This window comes from Euprymna scolopes, chromosome 5 (genome assembly GCF_053919585.1).
Source record: "Euprymna scolopes isolate OS-2025 chromosome 5, ASM5391958v1, whole genome shotgun sequence".
Taxonomy (NCBI): Eukaryota; Metazoa; Mollusca; class Cephalopoda; order Sepiida; family Sepiolidae; genus Euprymna; species Euprymna scolopes.
In genome coordinates this window covers 18,251,975-18,272,894 of record NC_136486.1, presented here as the reverse complement: position 1 = coordinate 18,272,894, position 20,920 = coordinate 18,251,975, and the positions used below count along the sequence as shown (strand labels likewise).

General features: G+C 33.3%; 1 protein-coding gene across 1 annotated transcript in view; it reads right to left on the bottom strand.

The window, feature by feature from the left end:
* The window catches only part of LOC145276713 (DET1 homolog), a 361,408-nt gene that overhangs the window by 1,473 nt on the left and 339,015 nt on the right, over nucleotides 1-20,920 (bottom strand). The window lies entirely within an intron of this gene.

Here is a 20,920-nt window from a genome sequence, read left to right as displayed (position 1 = left end):
GTGTGTGTGGTCGGTTGGGGGTGTTAATGAAAGCCTAAGAATAAGCGAAGTAAAAAAAAAAATAAACAGGAAAACGAACGTTACGTGAAAAATGGATTAAATAACACTGGTTCAATATTTAAATTTAAAAAATCGAAAAAAAAAAAAGAAAAAGAAAAAAAGACATCTCACACCACGATTCGAACCCAAAACCTTTAGATAATGAACTAACACGCTAACCAACTGAGCTAACACGATGTACATGAAATTTAGTCAGTTCTTCAACTATTTAAACTAAATCAGGCCATGACGTCATCTAACGCATGTGTAGAACCGGTCGTCGTCATGAGAGGACGGTTTTTGTTGACCCACACCCCTGTAGAAAATTGTCAATTACGGGGTGAAAAAAATTAACGTTTTTGGCCAATTTTTCGAGCGAAGGATGGAGCTTCAATATGATACTGAGTTTGTGAATTTTTGTTCAGTCTGTCGAAAGCTTTTAGCAGACACACAAACACACATACAAACATACATACACACATTTTCGCTTTTATATATATATATATAGACTAGCAGGGATACACAGCATTGTCCGGGTGTGGAAGGGTGGTGTAATAAGGATACTGAACAACCCTGTTTATATGTTAAAACTTTCAACAACAAAATTTTTTTTTTAAATCTGTTACACTAGCGAGGGGTAACCGGCATTGCCCGGGTGTTTGGAGGTGTGTGTGGAAACTCTGGGGATGGGGGTGGGGGTTAAAAATGTTTTGGTAGGTAAGTATGAGGATCGAACCCGAACCGTTGAGGCAAAGTTGTAAATTAAAGTGTGAAAAAAACAAGTGCGACGTTAACGATTGCCTCACCGTGAGATGCTAACGGAAACACGTTTGAATTTATTTAATTACTTGGATTTGGCAGGTGCCCGTTTTAATGAGTTAATGAGGTCAAGTTTGACTGTGGGATAGTCTTTCATTTACTGCGGGAACGCTTTTTTTTTTTATTTTTATTTTCCCCAAGATGTTATAGGAAAAAGACTAACTCACATGCGGTGAGCGATAAATGTTGAATATTTATCTTCCCGAAATTGAGCAAATTAAATAGACAGGCGAGCTTCGTTGTTAACTGTGAGATATTACGATTTATATGTGATATAAAAAGTTTTAAAAAGTTGTGAACCGACCGACTGCTTCTCTGAAAAAAGCCTTTTGTAGACATACAGAAAAAGCGAACACACATACAAACATACATACATTTTCGCTTTTATATTTATAGATGAGCACGAATGTGAAACCCAGAGCTTACGATGCGGCCCTTATATCCACCGCTTCACAACAACGTCATCACAATAATGTGTTTTTTTCTATTTAAACCAATGCAATAAAGAATGCTAGATATGCATACGCGGTTGCCGAAGTCGGTTAAAAAGGAACAATTTTTTTCGACCCTCCCTTCTTTTAAATGATCATACCTATACAAAATAATTGACTGTTTTTTCTAATTTTCACATATTATTCGACCGAGACCTCACTCTTTCAGACGGTACCGGTTTTGACCCAATCCGATGCCCCTGAGAAAAGTTTTTGGGAGACATACAAATACACACACATTTTGCCTTTTATATAATTGAAGATATACATATGGAAATCGCTCAAAACAAGGCGTGAAGCCAATTGATGTAAAGAGCTATCAAGAACAAAAGATGATTAAAGCAAAGACGGAAGGTGCCTATTAACCTTAGTCTTAAAAAGATCAAAGCTGAAGCTAAGAGGAAAACAGTGAATAGGAAGAGAGTTGCACAACCTTGCAGTTCTTTGAAAGAAGATACTGGAATAAGAAGCTGTATTATAATCAGGTGTTATAACAGTTTATTGATGGAGACAACTAGACCAATGAATCAAACGAGCTGGAACAAAGGAAGCAGAGAATAGATCAGACAATTCTGATAAAAATAAAAAATAGTATTCATAATAAAAGACCAAGACTAGTAACATCACGTCTGTGAAAGAGGGTGCAGTGAAGAAAGTGTGGGATCAATCAAATTACAGATATGTTAGTGCAATTTATTAAAAATCTTCAAATGGGACACAGATTCACCAGCACAAAGACATGGTCTGATAGTAAATTTATGTGTGCGTGTATTTATACATGTACACACACACACACACACACACACACAGATGTTTCAAGAAATTGAATACTCAAGTACCCCTAAAAGTCCTTAACCCTCGCTATCCTAAATCTCCTTGGTAACTACAGAAACCAGATCTAAAGAATGCATCAATATATCTGATTTTCTAGATAAGCATCAAGATATTTTTACAGATATTTTTGTAGTTTTGATAGCAACTTTATCAACCGATCACTACTTGACGATGAAAACATGTGTTACAAAGAAATAGACAGAATTCCAGACAAGGTTCATAAATATCAGCAGCACCTGTTATTCTGTAAAACGGCCAAAATTCAGCTTCCAAGGCCAAATAATTTTTTTTTGATAATCACTTCGGGATCATCTATATATTAACGAAGTTTTAATGCCATTGCATTTGTTTATTGTAGCAATCGCATCTCTTCCTTTTTCATTTAATGATCGATTTAATTCCCTCTTTATATATTTTTTTGCTGCGTGTGTGTGTGCATATATTCATATTGAATCATATATTTAAAATTTTTTATTTCTTGGTCATCTCGGCTTCAATATGACATGTTAAAAGACAGTTAAAAATGTGTACATCTATGTACTGTAGAGATTTTTTTTCCAAGGTGACTTTGAGAATTATTTTTAAAAAATAAAAAAAGGAGAAAGAAAAAGGAAAAAAAAAAAGGAAAAAATGGAAAAAAGAAAAATAAAGGATAAAGAAAAATAAAGGAAAAAGAAAAAATGGAAAAAGAAAAAATGGAAAAAAGAAAAAAAAAGAAAAAATGGAAAAAAGAAAAAAAAGAGAAAAGAGAAAAAAAAGAAAAGAGAAAAAAAAGAGAAAAAAGAGAAAAAAGAGGAAAAAAAGAAAAAAGAGAAAAGAAAAGAAGAGAAAAGAAAAAAGAAAAGAAAAAAGAAAAGAAAAAAGAAAAGAAAAAAGAAAAGAAAAGAGAAAAAAGAGAAAAAAGAAAAGAGAAAAAAGAAAAGAGAAAAAAGAAAAGAGAAAAAAGAAAAAAAGAAAAAGAAGAAAAGAGAAATGATTTTTAAGAATATTTTGAGGGACCCACTAATGGATTTTCCTTCTGGACTGGTTGAAAAACAAAGCCATAAGACTGAGGCTGCCTAGTTATTTAGCAGATATCCATTTGGATAGAATTTCCAAGTGCCTTTGAAGGGATGTCCTCCTCATTTGGAATCAAGATTTAGTTTTCTGAATTGGTTACCAATACCATTTTCTAATAAACTAACTATATGTGTGTGTGTGTGTGTGTGTGTGTGTGAAGAGAAATAAAAAGGGAACAAAACGAGTTATGTGTTCATCAACGTTTCATCTTCATTTCGAGACTTCCTCTGGAGGAAAAATTTGTTCCTTTTTATTTCTCTATTTTGTCAGAATACTATTTCCATTATTCTCATCGTGTGTGTGTGTATACGCACACACACACACATATATATATATATATATATATATATATGGAGAGACAGAGATTGTGCATTTGTCTACTAGTCACAATTTTTAAAAAACGCAAAAATATGTTACAAAATTTGTCAGATTTCAAAATACTAGAGCTCTTAACTACTTTTAGAAACAGAGAATATTGCATGACTATTAAATAATAAATTCCTAACGAATAAAGCAAATCCTATGACCGGAAATTGAAATGGAAACCTTGGTCTAACATTCTACTCACTGAGTTACTTGTACTATTTCTATAAATAGAGCTTAAAACATTACTTTAAAAAAATTATAGCTTCAACATGAGATATTGAGATGAACCATGTGAAGGTTGCCAACATCCTAAGTGACTGACGACCTGTTTTACGTGATAACATTCGACACAGATATGAACTTAATATCTTGCAACATCTTTAAATATGACGACTAGCAACAGCTGACAATTCGTCTTTTACACTTAAAGGTGAGTTTGTTGCTGACGAAAAGAGGAATGAGGAAATAATCATTAGTGTAGAAAATGGAACACAATCACTTAGACGAGACAACAATGGTGACATTCCTGGGAGAATTTTGTAAAATGTCAGTCAGTATGTCAACACTGATTTATGTGAAAGAAGAAGCAAATATTTAAAAAAAGAAGTCGAGAGACAAAAATGTGGGACAAAATTCCAACATCAGCTGTCACGTTTAACAGTTCGTATTATGCAGTTCTGCAATTAGACTCCATTCCTTTGTGACAGTTTTGAAACAAAACGGTCCCCAACATCGTGGAGCAACAAATAATATAAACGTCAGAAAGCCAGATGTTCATTTCTGCGCCTGCGTGAACTCAGTCACTTAACTATCCATTTCTGCAAGTCAACCAACTTTTTGATTGACATCGCTAAATTTGAACGCTTTTTACTTCCTGTTGCGTCATGGCCTAGTGGTAAGATGTCAGGTTTTCTTTCACTTTTCCACCTTCGTGTCACGCGTTCAAGCCTGCATGCCTACGAACATTTTTTTTCACACACCTACTAACACCCGGGCAACGCCGATGCTTCCCTGTCAGTCTAATATATAAAAGGTAAAATGTGTGTGTGTATGTTTGTATGTCTCACAAAAACTTTCGACAGAAGCGACGGATCTTGATGAAATTGGTATCGTTTTAAAGCTCTTTCCTTCGAATGACAAATGTTGAAAAATTGGCCAAATACATCCATTCCTTCACCCTCAACTGAGCAGTTTTGTACAAGGAGGAGTCGCTTTTTTTCACCGACATTTTAGCAAGTTATCTTCTTTTCGATTAACTACACTTAATTTCAACATTCCAAAATTCCGGTCGGGCGATGGAGACATCGGTGAAGACGTCAGTTTTTTTTTTTGTTTTTTTTTTTAAACATTTTTTTTTTTCTTCACGTTACAGGTTCGAGCCTGCCTACTTACTAACACTTTTTTTAACACCTCTCTTCCCACCCCCCCCAGGGTTCCTTACTCTACACACCCGGGGAACGCCAGGTACCTCTGCTAGTCTAATACATAGAAAGGAAAATGCGTGTTAGTTTGTGTATGGTTGTATGTTTTCCAAAATCTTGACAGACGCATCGGACTGTGACAAAATTAATATCGTTAGAAAGATCTCTTCGGCGAAAAATATGTAAAAATTGTCCCCTCAAAAATCTGGGCGAAATGGGCTGTTTCATGCAAGGAGGGGTCATTTTTGCATCAAGATTTTTGCAAGTCATTCACGCCTAGGAATCTATGTTTAAAAAAATGTTATTTAAACCCGTTGTGACATCATAAGTGATTGTGACAGCTAGTTCATTAGCTTTTTTTCACCTCTTTTTTTTCTTTCTCATTACAGGTTCGAGCCTGCACACCAGCTAATTTTTTTTTTTTTTTTTTTTTTTTTTTGCATTCGCATGGGCACTCGCTGCTATTTTGATTGAAAGAAAAATTAATTTTTTTTATAGCTGGGAGTTGCTCAATATCCTTAACTAACAGCTTTCTCCACCCAGGCAACGCCGGGTAGCCATGCTAGTTATGAATAAAAAAATATTAAACATAAAAAAAACATCGTTTTTATCAACAAACTTTTATAACCTTGAAATTACTATTCTAGAAGCATATGTGGACATCTTAATATATATATATATTAATATACCGTGTTTGAATGATATGGCAGTTTTAGTCGTTTAGAACTGCTTTAAAGCTTCACCGTTCATTCATTTTTTGACCAAATTTCAAACAATTATTACAGTTCATAGATCACCTCAGCTAGTGTCGGCAAAAAGAAAGTCCGCACTTGTAATGTTTTAAAAACTGCAAATTAAAGCTAAATTTAATGTAACTGTTTAAACAAACTATACCTCATTTGATTGGCCTGTTATTCCTCTATAATTTTACCTGTTCATATTTGACTTTCAATTGAAATATTCTAGTGTTCACGTCAATTTAAAAAATAACTTCAAATTGAGGAGGCAAAAAGAAAATCCACAGCAACAAATTCGCTTAAAACCAGCTTAAATTATCGGCCCTAAATCAGTTTAAAATATCCACCAACAGGCAACAAAACATCTCTAATCGTAATTGTTGTTGTTCCAGGTTATACAACGTAACGTTTAGTCCATATGCCACGACTTTCTCTTAGTGATCATTAGGAGCTCATTACTCTCCACCTTTCTGGTTTATCCAATTGTGAAATTGGCTGCAGATTGAAATGTGATGATAAAACGGTACGACAGACTGTGCAAAAGCACCAAAACACTGGCAATGTTTATGATGCCCCTAAATCTGGTCGTACTAGAGTTACTTCTAACAGGGAAGACAATGCTATCAAGATCAGCAGCCTAAGAAACAGATCTGAAATGGCTCCCCAAATCCAACAACGGTGCAATCTTCCTAAAAAGTGCTCTCTTTACTGTCAAGAACAGATTAAAGAAATTTCATTTGCGAAGATATATTGCAAGACGCAAGCCAATGATTTCTGTAAAGAACAGAACGCGCCATCTGGACTTCGTCAAATGCAATGAACATGACTCTTCAAATTGGTCAAAAGTGCTTTTTAGCGATGAAAGCAAGTTTAATAGGCTAGGCAGTGATGGTAAGCAATACGTCCATCAGAGAAAAGACGAAGAATTAATGGTCCAGGGCCTATAGTTCGCTTGCAAGGTCAAATTAATTCGACCAAGTACATTAATAGGTTGACTGAGCATTTTCTACCCTACTTCGGTCGGAATTTGGATGATAATTCCATCTTCATGCAGGATAATGTTCCCAGTCACACAGCTGGCAATGTGAAGAGGTTCCTGAAAGAGCATGGTATTCCGTGTTTGGATTGGCCTGCACAATCTCCAGATCTCAATCCTATCAAAAACATATAGCATTACATCAAGCAACAGCTACGCAATGATAAGATATCAAATTTGAAAGAACTTTGGATAGAAATTAAAGAAAAGTGGGATGCCCTTTCACCGGAGTAATGCTGCAGACTCCTTCAAGGAATTCCCATATAATTGCAAGCTGTCAAATTGCAGAAAGGCTATACTACTAAATATTAACTAGTTTATTGTGTTTCTGTTGTATTTGTGTTACATTAATGTCCTAAAGTTACATTTAAATGACTTTCTTTTTGCCTCCTCAATTTGAAGTTATTTTTTTAAAATTGACATGAACACTAGAATATTTCAATTAAAAGCCAAATATGAACAGGTAAATTATAGAAGAATAAAAGGACAATCAAATAAGGGATAGATTGTTTAAACAGTTACATTAAATTTAGCTTAAATTTGCAGTTTTTGAAAAAATTACAAGTGCAGACTTTCTTTTTTGCCACCTGTGTATATTGTGAAATTTTTTTTTTCAATTTTCGTTCAGTAAAACAAAAGTTATGATGAATTTACTGGTATTCAAAATCATTAAAAAAAAAACGTAAGGAGGTGAGCGACGTTTTTTATGAATGGTTTCTATAGAAACTATGTCGCTTCAGCAACTACTGTTGCAACCAATTCACCGCTTTCACAAAAAGAGAAGTAACAAGTGAAACAGAGAATGAAAGGGAGATAATTAGGGGGATTTTATTGAAAGCAGACGAGTGCCGTACATTGCTATTACATATGTGTATGTTATGTTTATGGGGGGCAAAAAAAAATAAAACTGAAATTAAACAAGTGAATTTACTGGAAGCCTGGGAAAATCATGGATTACAATAGAAAAATGCGAACATGAAAAGTAATATGGTTAAGCTTAAACATGGAAAAGTAAAGAACTAGTAAAAACTAGTCCTTTACTTTACTTTATGAAAACTGGAAAAGAAAAGGACAAGATATTCTAGTAACAATTATAATAAATTTATAACTTAAAATATTGCAGCATTAAAGCATTAAGAGTTTTCTTTTTAAATTCAATTTATAACATTATATAATCAATTCTTATATGTGTGTGTGTGTGTGTGTGTGTGTGTGTGTGTGTGTGTGTGTGTGTGTGTGTGTGTGTGTGTATTTGGGCAGCATTTGAAAGTACTTAGACAAATCAAAGTTATGGTTATTACATCAGGAAGTCCCCACCTGAAGTAAAGACTACAATACAAAAAATGGAAAGGATCCAATGTAGAATTAATAGACTAAAAACGTCTAATTAGTTTAACAAATTATGCATATATTTATATATATATATATATATCTCAAAGCAGTCTGTATATGTCCAAGTATTAATTTTCAACGGATGATCTAGCAATGATATTTTTATAATCAGCAATTATTCAATGTTTTAGTTATAGGTTGCATATATTTCGATGGTTTGTTGGAAGTGGGGGGGGGCATAAAAGTGTCAGTTTTCATTCATTACTAAAAACAGCAACAAAATATCTTTATCATATTTCTCTTAGTCTATCCATTCAGCTTTTTCTCAGAAACTACAGCGCCGATTTGTCTGACATTTTGTATGAACCTTTGTTATAAGGAGCAACGAGGTATCCATTCAATGCAGTTAGGAATTAATAGGATTAGTATTTAATGCAAAAATGAACACAAATTTAACTATATTAAACCATCAACTTTTGTTTTTTAAATGGCTAAGAAGAATACAATTTTTTGACCAATGCATTTTTCCACTATATATCATTATACTCATTTTTATACTTATTTATTTATACTTATTTTTATACTTATTTATTTATACTTATTAAATTGCATTCTTTCTGGTCAAAATAAAAATGTTATACACAATGGATTTACATAAAAACAATCACAAAGTGGCTGTGATTCTAAAATTGTGCTACCTGAAGATACCCCCGTTTTACTCTGCATGTAATACCATTACAAATACAAAAAGTTGCTAGTAATAATCTAAACTCCAGTGGACAAAGAAGCTTATACTAGTAGTCTGCTGTGGAAATTCCACAGCGGACTGTTTCATGTGTAATATACTGATGCTGGCATTCTGTGGATGTTCAGTGTAAATGGAGACGCCCTGATATTATTGTAGCTCTTGTTAAAACTACAAATGTATTTCCCTAAGTTAGCAGGTACGCCCAGCCTAGCTCGGTCGTAAAATACGCTTAAATATGATATTTTAATTCTTGCAGATTTCGTATATATTATTATAGAGGTAATGTTCTATCGATTCTTATGTATTATAATGTTGTGATTTCAAAAAATATATCCATATGAGTTGGGTACATCAGCTTGACTCGAAACCGAAACCAAAACTTATGAAGAATATTTGTTAAAATTTTTTATTACAAGAAATGGAAGGTCATAACAATTAAACAACAGTCACTCGGAAGAAAAAAGATGTAAGTGTAACACACAAAATAACACACGCGCTATCATATTGATATAGAGATTCTTCAATGTCTTCCATGGATGCCTCATCCCCTCTCCCCGTCGAAATACTAAGCACAAAGTAGATTTACATATGTAGTGAATGAATACCGATTGAAGTCACGTGGGAACATGTTGAAATATCTTAGACATATCTTCGCAAGTTTTTTTTGTTTTTTTTTACAATGTATTCCCCGAGAATGACCTACCATCTATACACCTTTCTCCTTGTATGATATGTAACTTCTTAGATCCACCTTCCATTTATACGTATATAATTACACACCATATTTAACCATCTTTTCTCTACCCATTATAGGGAACTTCGTTGAAAAGAAAAAAAAGAAAAATAGAAATAAAAATGAATGATAGGACATAATTAGAATGAATAAATAGATAATGAAAATGAAAAAAAAACATTTAAAAAAAAATGGACTTGTCCAATAAAATCTACTCCACCCATAACAATGGCCAGTTAATAGTCACCAAAGAACACACTGAATGACTGTCAGTGTGATCAATAACTATGATGAATAGGCAAAAAGAGAGTGTTCATGCATTTGTTATATATATAAGTGAAAATGTATGTGTGTGTGTGTGTGTACATTTCCCTACCAAATAATTTTCGGTCTAGACTCGAGATTTGACATAAGGAGTATTGAGATTTAGAAAAACTCTACCAAACTTCTCCGCCAATTTTGGGGCTAAACACTTGAAATTTTAAATGTAGGTTACTTGGACATGGATCAAACTTTTTAATTTGATTTGAGCCCCAGAAAATAAATGTTAAGGGATCAAAATTGGGGTCAAAGTTAAAAAAAGTTTGACCTCTGCGGTCTCTACCAAATTACTCAGCCAATTTCTGGTCTAAACATTTGAAATTTTATATAATGCAAGTTATGAACACAGTACAAACATTTGAATTTTTTATTTCCATACTTTGTGGACCAGGCGCGTATGCAGACCCCACAATTTTAATGAACCACCGTTCTGCCAGATCAAACATACCCATTCCTGTGTCTCGATACATCTTCTATCATTATATGTGATCAGTTTTCTATAATAGTCAACCATATAGGAGCCTATTCGTGTATTCAGAGATAGGACAAGCGTTTTAATTGGTTTGAGTCGAAAATTTGAACTGCCAACGGGTCAAAGTTAAAAAAATTTGACATTTACAGTGTCTAGCAAACTACTCAGCCAATTTTGGGTGTAAACATTTGAAATTTATACATAATGGGTATTCAGACATGCGGCAAGCATTTTAATCAGTTTTGGGGTAAAAATTAGGCTGCCAAAAGGTCAAAGTTAAGAGTTGACCTTTGTAGATTCTACCATATTCCTCCACCAATTTTGAGTCTAAAGACTTGAAATTTTAGATGTAGGTAACTTGGACATGGGTAAAACTTTGTATTTTGATTTGAGACCAAAATAATAAATGTTAAGGGGTCAGAATTGGGGTCAAAGTTAAAAAAAATTAACTTCTGCAGTCTCTACAAAATTATTCTGACAAATTTTGATCTAAACATTTGAAATCTTACATAAAGTGTATTGACACGTAATGCAAGTTATGAACACAGTACAAACAAAGTTGGGCTGAACCGCAAGTATATATATCTATAATATAAAGCTGAACGTCTGTGTGTGTCTGGTCACGAATAGGCTCCTATATGGTTGACTATTATAGAAAACTGATCACATATAATGATAGAAGATGTATCGAGACACAGGAATGGGTATGTTTGATCTGGCAGAACGGTGGTTCATTAAAATTGTGGGGTCTGCATACGCGCCTGGTCCACAAAGTATGGAAATAAAAAATTCAAAAATTAAAAAAAAAACGTTTACAAGTGTTTTTGATATAGATGTACATAATACTTTGATAAGTATGTTTTAATTTAAATAGGGATGGTATAATAAAATTGTGGGGTCTGCGTTTGTGCCTGGCCTCCATAGAATGGAAATAGGCACAAACTTTAATAAAGACTTTTCACATCTATCTGCATAAGTATACTTTGATAATTATGTTTCAGTTTGAAGAAATGGTATAATAAAATTATGGGGTGTTCGTTCTCGCCTGACTTCCATAGAATGGAAATATGTCACAAAGTTTAACAAGGTTTTTTAATATAGATCCACAGAATATTGTGATAAAAGTGTTTCAGTGTGAACAGGTATGGTAAAACAAATTATGGGGTTTATGTATTTTATTTTTACTTTCATCATATTTTGCTTTGGTTTTGATACCCCCAAATTCGAAGCTATCTCTTTACAACCCTTCCTTTTCATAACCTATCATACTTTCATAAATCAGAGTCCATTTTCTGTAGGCTGTTTTTGAACCCAGTCAACGATGGGTACTTTTGCTAGCTAGTATATATATATATATACACACACACACAGGGCTCTATGGACAAATTTATCTTTAGTTGACCTTTGACGACTAAATATTTTCGTTTACTAACCAAATAGAAAAGTTACTAGCCAAACCCACATGATTTTTAGAATATGACATCTTCGTTCTGTGATGAGTATGTACTTCAAAGATTTTTCTGTGTTTTTTTTTTTTAATAAGTGTAATTCTAAATATACAACAATTTTTTGTTGATACTTCAAGGTATAAACATTCTCATTTCTTCAGATATTTTTTTAAACAAGCCTTCGTTAAAAAAAAGTATATTGTTCTATTAAACTTTTATTGTTTAAATAATTTTACTTTGTTCGTCTTATAAAAAAAAAAAGTTGAAAATATATTTTACACTCAGCTTTGGAAGATTGTCAGTGAAAGACATACAATCGTCAAAAAATAAGCGTTTTATTATTTCTAGTCGCCACTTTGAAAAATCACTCGCATATGCGACTGTTTCACTCGCAATGTAAAGCACTGATATATATATATATATATATATATATATCAGTAACATTGTCTTAGGAATGAACTCTACCAAACTCTTATTAATTTTTGATCTATAGACTTGAACCTTGATATATAGGGATTTGGACCTGTGGAACAAATTCGATTTAGTCGTTAGCCAATAAAAATAGCTGCTTAGAGGTTAAAATTTAAACAAATTGGAACTTAAAGTGCTATTCTACGTATGCGCAAATATACATTTATAGGTTAAATAACATTTTTTTCTAGTTTTTGTATGCATACAAATTTAGATTAGTCTAACGGATGAGACTGAAGAGCTATAAGTTTTGGTTTTGATTCTAGCTGATGGCACCCAAGTCATAACTTTTGAATTCACTCCTATATATTGGATACAATATAATAATCGATAGGGAATCTACTATAATAATAAATATGCAAGCAGGATATGAGCAATATTTTCCGAGATATTCTCACAGAAACTAACTCCATCTTTGTGGGCATGATAGAAGGCAATGATGAATGCTGTAATTGCTACACATAGGAGTGTAACTTGGTTAACTAGTACCAACAAAGATAGGTGTTTGTCTTCCCTATTTCTCTGTTGTAATATCGACATCGGAAATCCAGGAAAAATGCCCCTCCCCCTCTCAAAAAACCTGCCCAGTTGAGTCATATTTGGTCAATTTTTACATATTTTTTATCTGAGACTTTGCTCTTTCTAACGATACCAGTGTTGATGACAAATGTTTTTAGCGAACATACGAACACACAAACAGTTTGTTTATTTCTTTAAGTACATAAATAATAGAAATAAACGGTAAAATGGTCAACATCTTGAAATTTGGAATATAGACTTGTCATTTATTTGTATATGTCCTGCAGCTACATTTCACTTCATAAATTAAAGAATTGGTATAAATGAAAGGTGAAATATAATTGAATAAACATATTTATACATGAACACATACATATACAATATTGTTTATAAATTACTAAAGACTTAATCATACTAGAAATATAATTAAAATGCAAATAAAAGCATACATAAGAGGTTTCTAAGTTGTATTATAGATAAAAAAAACATAATGAAAGTTTCTGATTTTAGATAATGACCTCCCCTTGATTTGACAAAATATTTTCTTGTTACAGTAAACAAAAATCAAAAACAAAACTCCAGCATCCGTGTACTACTGGAATTTAACAAAATCACCTTAAGGTATAAAGTGAAACAAAAAAAGCTATAATATAATATAATCTTTATATATATATATATATATATATATATATATATATATATATATATATATAAGAGGCAAAAGTGGCAGACGCATTTTCGTATGCCCAACAAAGGCCTTTTTTCGGGGGGGGGGTTACTATGGTTTAGAACTTTTTATATACTCCCTAGATTATAATATCTACGATTTGCGAAGGGACATCATCTCTAGATTTATTTTGATCGACTTTTATAAAATTCATGCTATTCCATCCTCTCGTGTGTTTGTGTTTTTCGTATAAAAGTGAAATTAATCGAAAGCGCTAAATTTGAATGCTTTTCACTTCCTATGGCTTCCTAGCGTAGCGATAAGATGTCACGTTTTCTTTCACTTTCTTTTCCACTTCTGCATCACTGGTTCGAGCCTGCCTGCCTGCTAACACTTTTTTTTTTCTTTTACACCTTCAAACACCAAGGCAACGCCAGGTACTCCTGCTATTCTATCATATAAAAGGCAAAATAGGCGCATGCGTTTTGTATGTCCAAGAAAGGCATTTTTTTGCCTCGATTCTCAACAACATTATTATCTTGGAGAAATTTCCTTATACTTCCTAGATTATAATATCTTAAATTTGTCATCTCTATCTTTATTTTGATTGACTTTTAAAAAAATCCCTGGTTTCCAGTATTTGTTTGTCTTTCTCGTATAAAATGAAACTAATCGAAGCAAATGCACTGCCTGGCCCTAGTAGCTGGGACATCTTGAAGGCAATCAGTTTTGATCAATGTGGGGGAAAACCCTTCATATCAGACAATTGCTATTCATTCGAGTTCCTCCTTTTTTTTTGGGGGGGGAGGGCTGTTTTTTCCCAACATCATGGGGAAACAAATAAATAAAACGCCCGAAAGCTAAACGTTCATTTCTGCACCTGCGTGAACTCATTCACTTAACTATCCATTTCTGCAAGTCAACTTTTTGATTGACATCACTAAATTTGAACGCTTTTCACTTCCTGTCCATCACGGTGTAGAGGTAAGATGTCAGGTTTTCTTTCTCTTTCGCCTTTGCGTGTCATGGGTTAGAGCCTGCCTGCTTACTAACACTTTTTTTTTGCTCAACACACCTCTAAACACCAAGGCAATGCTGGGCACCTACACTAATCTATTATTTAAAGGGCAAATGTCTGTATGTATGTATGTCCAACTAAAAGGAAAAAACGACAAGCACCCACAAAGTTGGTATATTCTTGATCAGCGTTGCTGTAGCTGAATAATATCTAAATTTAAAAAAAATTCCTTCTTTGAGGGTCAACTAGGCCAAGTTTTATCAGGGAGGGTCGTTTTTACAGTGTTATTATGTAGTAATTTGGAAATACTGAATCATTCCTAGAAAAATCTCTTATATAAAAGGGAGTTGTGAGTGTGTGTGACCAGCTAGATAGGAATGGATTGGGTGGAAGACAAAGAGAGGGTTAGAGAGAGAGAGAAAGATAAATAGAGATAGAAGTTTTAATAGATATGTTACACTTTTTCTCTGGGCAACGCCGGGTAGCCTCGCTAGTAAATAGCAAGAAAAAGATGGCCAGTTCATTTGTTATCAACATTTTTTTGTTTTTTTTACATTCTCTTATCTCCTTTATACACAAGATTTCTTTGTTTCCTCCATGAAAGCTACTATACATGCTGCTGGGTTCTTTATGCTGTAAAGCAGAATTTTAAATCCTCACAGACTTGATTTATCTGATTGAAGCACAGAAACCTTAGAACATAGCATCCGAGTTCAAGGCCACAAACGACCAGCTTGAATCAAAGCCAACTTGAATGCAACATCAACAGAAGCCATGTGTTGAGTTAATCTGTCAGCATATAAAAAAAACAGCAAAAAATATTCATTGAACCATAAACGATTAAGCAAATCAGGAAATACATTAATCATCTTTCATTTGATTCTTTTTAGAAAATGTTGACCCTTTTATAAATTTTATTGAATGCTGAGTTTTTTCAAATTCACATTAACGGTATTTTTTAAAAATAATGTTAATAGTACTATAAAGCAGGGCTGCAAAGTGAGTGGCCAAAAGTTTAAAAGGTCGAACTCAGACGTCATCGTAAGAAATCTTCTTTCCCTATTTATATATATTAGATTACCTTCACCCTGCTTGGTTGACATTTGTTATACAACTCTAATTAGGCCCCCGTTTCTTAGTGTTTTGTTCGAATGAAATGAAACTTTGGTCATAACTAGTTTATTATATTCAATGCACCAAAACACAAGGGTCTTTGGCCTTTTTTTCTCCCGTGACTGTAAAATGCTCAGAAAAACAATTGAATGTCCTGTTTTTTTTTTTTTTTTTGGATCACCCTGTATTATTAAATACTAGCCTATCAATGTCCTGGTGTTGCCTGGGAAATCAGATTGAATGCTGAAATTTCAATGCCAAAGCTAGAATTGATGAATAATACATGAAAATGTTAATAATATGAAGATCAATAATAATAAATTTTAATATGACTACTAATTATTACTTATAGTAATAACATTATTAATAGTAAGAATAAAAAAGTAATAACGTTAATGATAATAGTAATACTAATAAAAATATAATACAAATAATGATACTGCTGATAGTAATAATAGTAAGAAAAATAATAAGAATAATTGTTACTGATAATATTTAAAAAAAATAGAAATAATAAAAACACAAAGAATACTAATACTATTCTTATTCTACTTTTTATCAGTGGTTTTGATTAATGGAGGGTTAAATTTTTATTTAAAAGAAACAAAAATTCCAATCCAATTGCGATTTTTTAATTGAATAATAAAAAAAAAATACAAATTTTCTCTCATTTTCGTTTTTTTTTTTTTTAACAGTTTAAGGTGCACCTGAACAATTGGTACTACCCTTACAATGTTTTTTTCCTTTTCGTCTTTTTTCAACTATTACTTCAGATTATTATCGACTTTTTGAGAGATTATAGAGATTAAACAATTAGACAAACAAAATATTTTTGGGTAAATCGTACCTTGTTAAATTTTTATATGAAAATGGTTACCCCCCCCATACACACACTCTTCCCAAGAAACAGGGAATATCATCCAAATGATAAATCTGTGCAAGATTCAAATTCGTTGTTACCAACCCCCACCCCCCACAATAAAACGACCCATGCTAAAATAATAACGTTATTATTTAGAAACCTGTATTTTGTAAATATTCTGTACTTTCACCTAATAATTTAATAAAAAAAAGATATTGTAAAACTTGAAATAATCTTGACAATACTATTTAAAAAATAGTACGGGTTGTTAAAGGCACCTTTAAAAAAGTCGTAAATAAAAAAAAAAAAATTAATGACAGAGTGTGAGGAGGTGATAAACCGAACTTTTCTCCAATTGGAAAGTCGCAAAAGAAAAAAAAAAATAATAATGGCAGGATGGCGGAAAGGGGCTGAATCGTTTCTAAACATGTGAAACTGAACCTCCCTTCCAAATCTTTAAATATTGATTTTTTTTCCATTTTTTATAATTTGGTAGCTTAGTGACCAATCTATATATATATAACAGGCAAAATGTGTGTTTGTGTGTTTTTGCATTTTTTTTGTGTCTGTCCGGCAAAGGCTTTTTTCGGGGTGGTTCTCGGGTTATTCGCTCATGCTTATAACTTTTTATATGCTACTAAGATGATCATATCCAAGATTTACAAAACGACTCGGCATGTATCTTTAATTTGGGCAACTTTTATGCACGATTTTCACCATACTTATTGGCCCACATGTGTGTCTTTGGCTTGTCAGCATAAAAAAACAAATTTGTATTCTTGGCCCTATGTGCCGAGACGTCCAGAAAGCAAATAAGGTTTGATCAATGCTGGGGGGGGGGACGTCATATCGGACAATTGCTATTCATTTGGCAGGCGAAAACAAATCCACAGAAACTGGCTTGCTGCGCCAAACTTAAATCGCGTAATGTTTGACTTTATTAAATCCTCACACCTGTCAGTTTCACTTTATAAACGTTAAATTAAGACAGTTTTCACTTCCTCTCCCCTCATGGCTGAGCAGGTTGGATGTCAGAGTTTTTTTACCTTTCTTTTCCACCTTTGCGTCAAGGCTTTGGGTTCGAGCCTACCTTCCTATCCAAACTTTTTTTTTTCTTTTACACCACCAAACACCCGGCAAACGTTTTTTTTCTTTTTTTTGCTTTGATCTACCCCCCCCCCCAACACACACACACACAATGCTGGGCACCCCACTAGTCTTTTATATAAAAGGGAAAATGTGTGTTAGCTTATATGTGTGTCAGTGTTTGTATGTCTGCCAAAAACTTTTCACAGACACATTGGACTGCGACAAAATTGGTATTGTTAGAAACATCGATCTCTCGGATGACAAATATCTAAAGATTGGCCAAAAAGATTAATTCTGTGCTGATCAACTGGGCCGTTTTTTGCAAGGAGGAGTGAATTTTTAGTGTTGTCATTTTTGCAAAGTCATATGCCTAGCGATCTCAACGTACATTTAAAAGACTTATTCTGAAGGCTGTGATGTCATAAGTCACTGTGGGCGAGACAGCTAACATGTTAGCTTTTTTCACCTTTTCCTCTTTAGTGTTACAGGTTCGAGCCTGGCTACTACAACTAATTTTTTTTCTTTGTGCTCGCACGGGTACCTGCTGCTATTTTGATTGAAACAAACGTTTTTTGGGAGGGTGCTCAATAGCCTTAGTATACCATCTCTCTTCACCCGGGCAACGCCAGGTAGCCATGCTAGTCGATAATACACAGAAATAGTTGAAAACAGACGAAAAGGAACAAATTTTTAAAGGGGGGGGCAGATTGTTCAGATGCATCATAATATTTTCAAGATTAATTTAAGTTTTATGATATCATTTTTTATTAAATTGTTAGGTGACACTACAGAATATTTACAAAACAGATTTCTAAATAACATTATTATTATTGAGCGTGGCTAATTTTTTTTTTTTTGTGTGTAGGGGGTCTCTACCAACGAATTTGATATCTGGCGCAAATTTACGGTTTGGATGATATTGATACCAGTTTCTTGGGAAGAGTGTGTGTGTGTGTGGGTGGGGGTAATCACTTTCATACAAACATTTAACATGTAGTTTAAAGTATGATTTACCAAAAAAATATTTCATTTAATGTCTAATTGTTTAATCTATATAATCTCTCAAAAAGTCGATTATAATTGATAATAATCCGCAGAAATAGATGGAAAAAACCCCCAAAAACACAAAAAAAATTAAAAAAAAAAAGAGAAAAATTTGTAAGAAGAGTGCCGATTGTTCAGGTGCACAAAATTGAAAATTTTAATCCATATGACAATTTCGGACACGAAGACCAACATAAAAAACATTAATAACAAAAAAATGAAGCTAACAAATCGCAAAATGAAATGTTTCAACGACTAACTGTGCTGATCGTTGATATCTTCTTTCGTTTGAAATAAATATAATTTCAGATGTCAAAGCATATATATAATTGTAGCCCCCATCAGTTTAAAGCAGTTTTTGAAATATAAATAATAAAAAGGTTCGGTTTCTATCTTCAGTTATGCGAGTTCACGCTTCTCACACATTTTTATTATTTTTATTTTTTTGCCTACAAAAAATTTTGTATTCTGCATCGTACAGGCACCAACGCAGCATCATTAGAAAGAGCGATCTCTTGAAGAAAAAATACTGACAAGTTAGAAAAAAAATCGATTATTTCATGTAAAATGTTTTCATTGAAGGGGATATTAGATAAAAACCTTACTTTCAATGTGGTTTGCAAACTGCGCATGCGCTAACCGCTGTTATGGTCTTCCATTTTAAATAGCTAAATTTGTCATGTTATGGCAGCTGTATCCCAGTGGGCCCATCGAGAAGGCATTTGCTTGCCAACGTGAGTTAGGCAAGTTTGTGCCCAGCACATTTTTTTTTTTTTTTTTTTTTGTTGGTTACAAAATTTGGTACTTATGCAGAGAGTGATTCAGATGTAACTCAGAATCCGCCCGGCTTTCTCTGGAACATGATGCCAACAGCCGGAGTAAACCGAACATCGACGATGAAAACATAAAAGAAAACCTACCTTAAATTTTATTAACTGTAAAGAAATATGTTATATTTTTTCTTCTTGCTATATACATTTTTTAAAAATAATGTTAAAGATTTTTTTTGCTCGAGAAAAGGTTCAAAAGTAAGTCAAATAAATACTTTCAAGGAATTTTCTTTGTAAAGTTTTTTTTTTTTTTCAAGAAAAATTGAAAAATAGTTTTATTTTTGTTTTCTGGGGTGTTATTTTTTTGTTTGTTTTTTGGGGGTGATTTTTTTTTTTTTCAAGGAAAAACCTGAAAACTAGAAAAATTGAAACAAAACTGGGTGGGATAGTTTTTTTTTTTCATATTAAAACAGATATTGTTGTTGTTTCTCAGACCGTTGTTTTATTAATGGTGTGTGTGCGTAGATCGTATTCCGCATTCGCACTGAAGGTCTTTCTGTGTTGCTCGCTCGAATGCCCACAAGTAGATTATTTTAATTATGATGGCAATTGTCAGCCTAGAGTTGGCAAAAAAAGAAAAAAAAAAGGTACCAGTCCGGATGATGTAATGGTTTGGCATTTGGTAGCCTGACACCTCCAGGCATAGCCATCACTTATAAGATTGCACCTGTGTCCACATGATGCACAAGTTTTCGTTCGTGCCAGTAATTTTTTTTCTTGACAAAAGTCGAGGACTCTGGCTGGTGTTTTCAGCTGCTCACTTAAGGCTGTAAAATTCATTTTTTTTTCTGACATGAAAAGACAAAATGATGCTTTTTTTTTTTAATGAATTTTTCTTTTCTTCCTCTTCCAAATTGTCGTCTGCTGCTTTGAATTTTCAACTCACGCAAACGCGCGTCGCGTTGAAAACCATTGCACTACATTGTCATTGGTTCAGCTTTATGTTATGTCAGATGGCTTAATTTCTTCGGTGACGCTCGGCTTACTCTGGCTGTTGATGTCATGTTCTGAGGAAAGCCAGGCGTGCGCTGGGTTACGTCTGGATCACTCTCTGCATGAGTACCCAAAATTTTATTTTTGGTTTCGCTTCTGGCTGATGTCACCCAAGTCCCGTTTGTTTTTTTTAACTAATGGGCACCCCTCCCCATCAGCACCACCACTAGCAACCAAATAATAATCCCTAAAATAACCAAAGCAATAGAATGCTGATACTATTACTAATGATGATGATGTGGTGTCTAATGTATTTTTAGTTAATTTTTAAAAATGAAAACTTAGTTGTCACCGAGTGTTTACAATATAATTTTATTAAAGTATTATTTGGATTCATCGGACTACTGTTCTCATCTTGGGTGTCATTTTCACAATGTTTTTTATAACCTACGACTTTCTTTAGGTGTATCTTGTCAAACTCTGGAATGTTTCTGTCGAATTTGGATGGAATTTTGAAT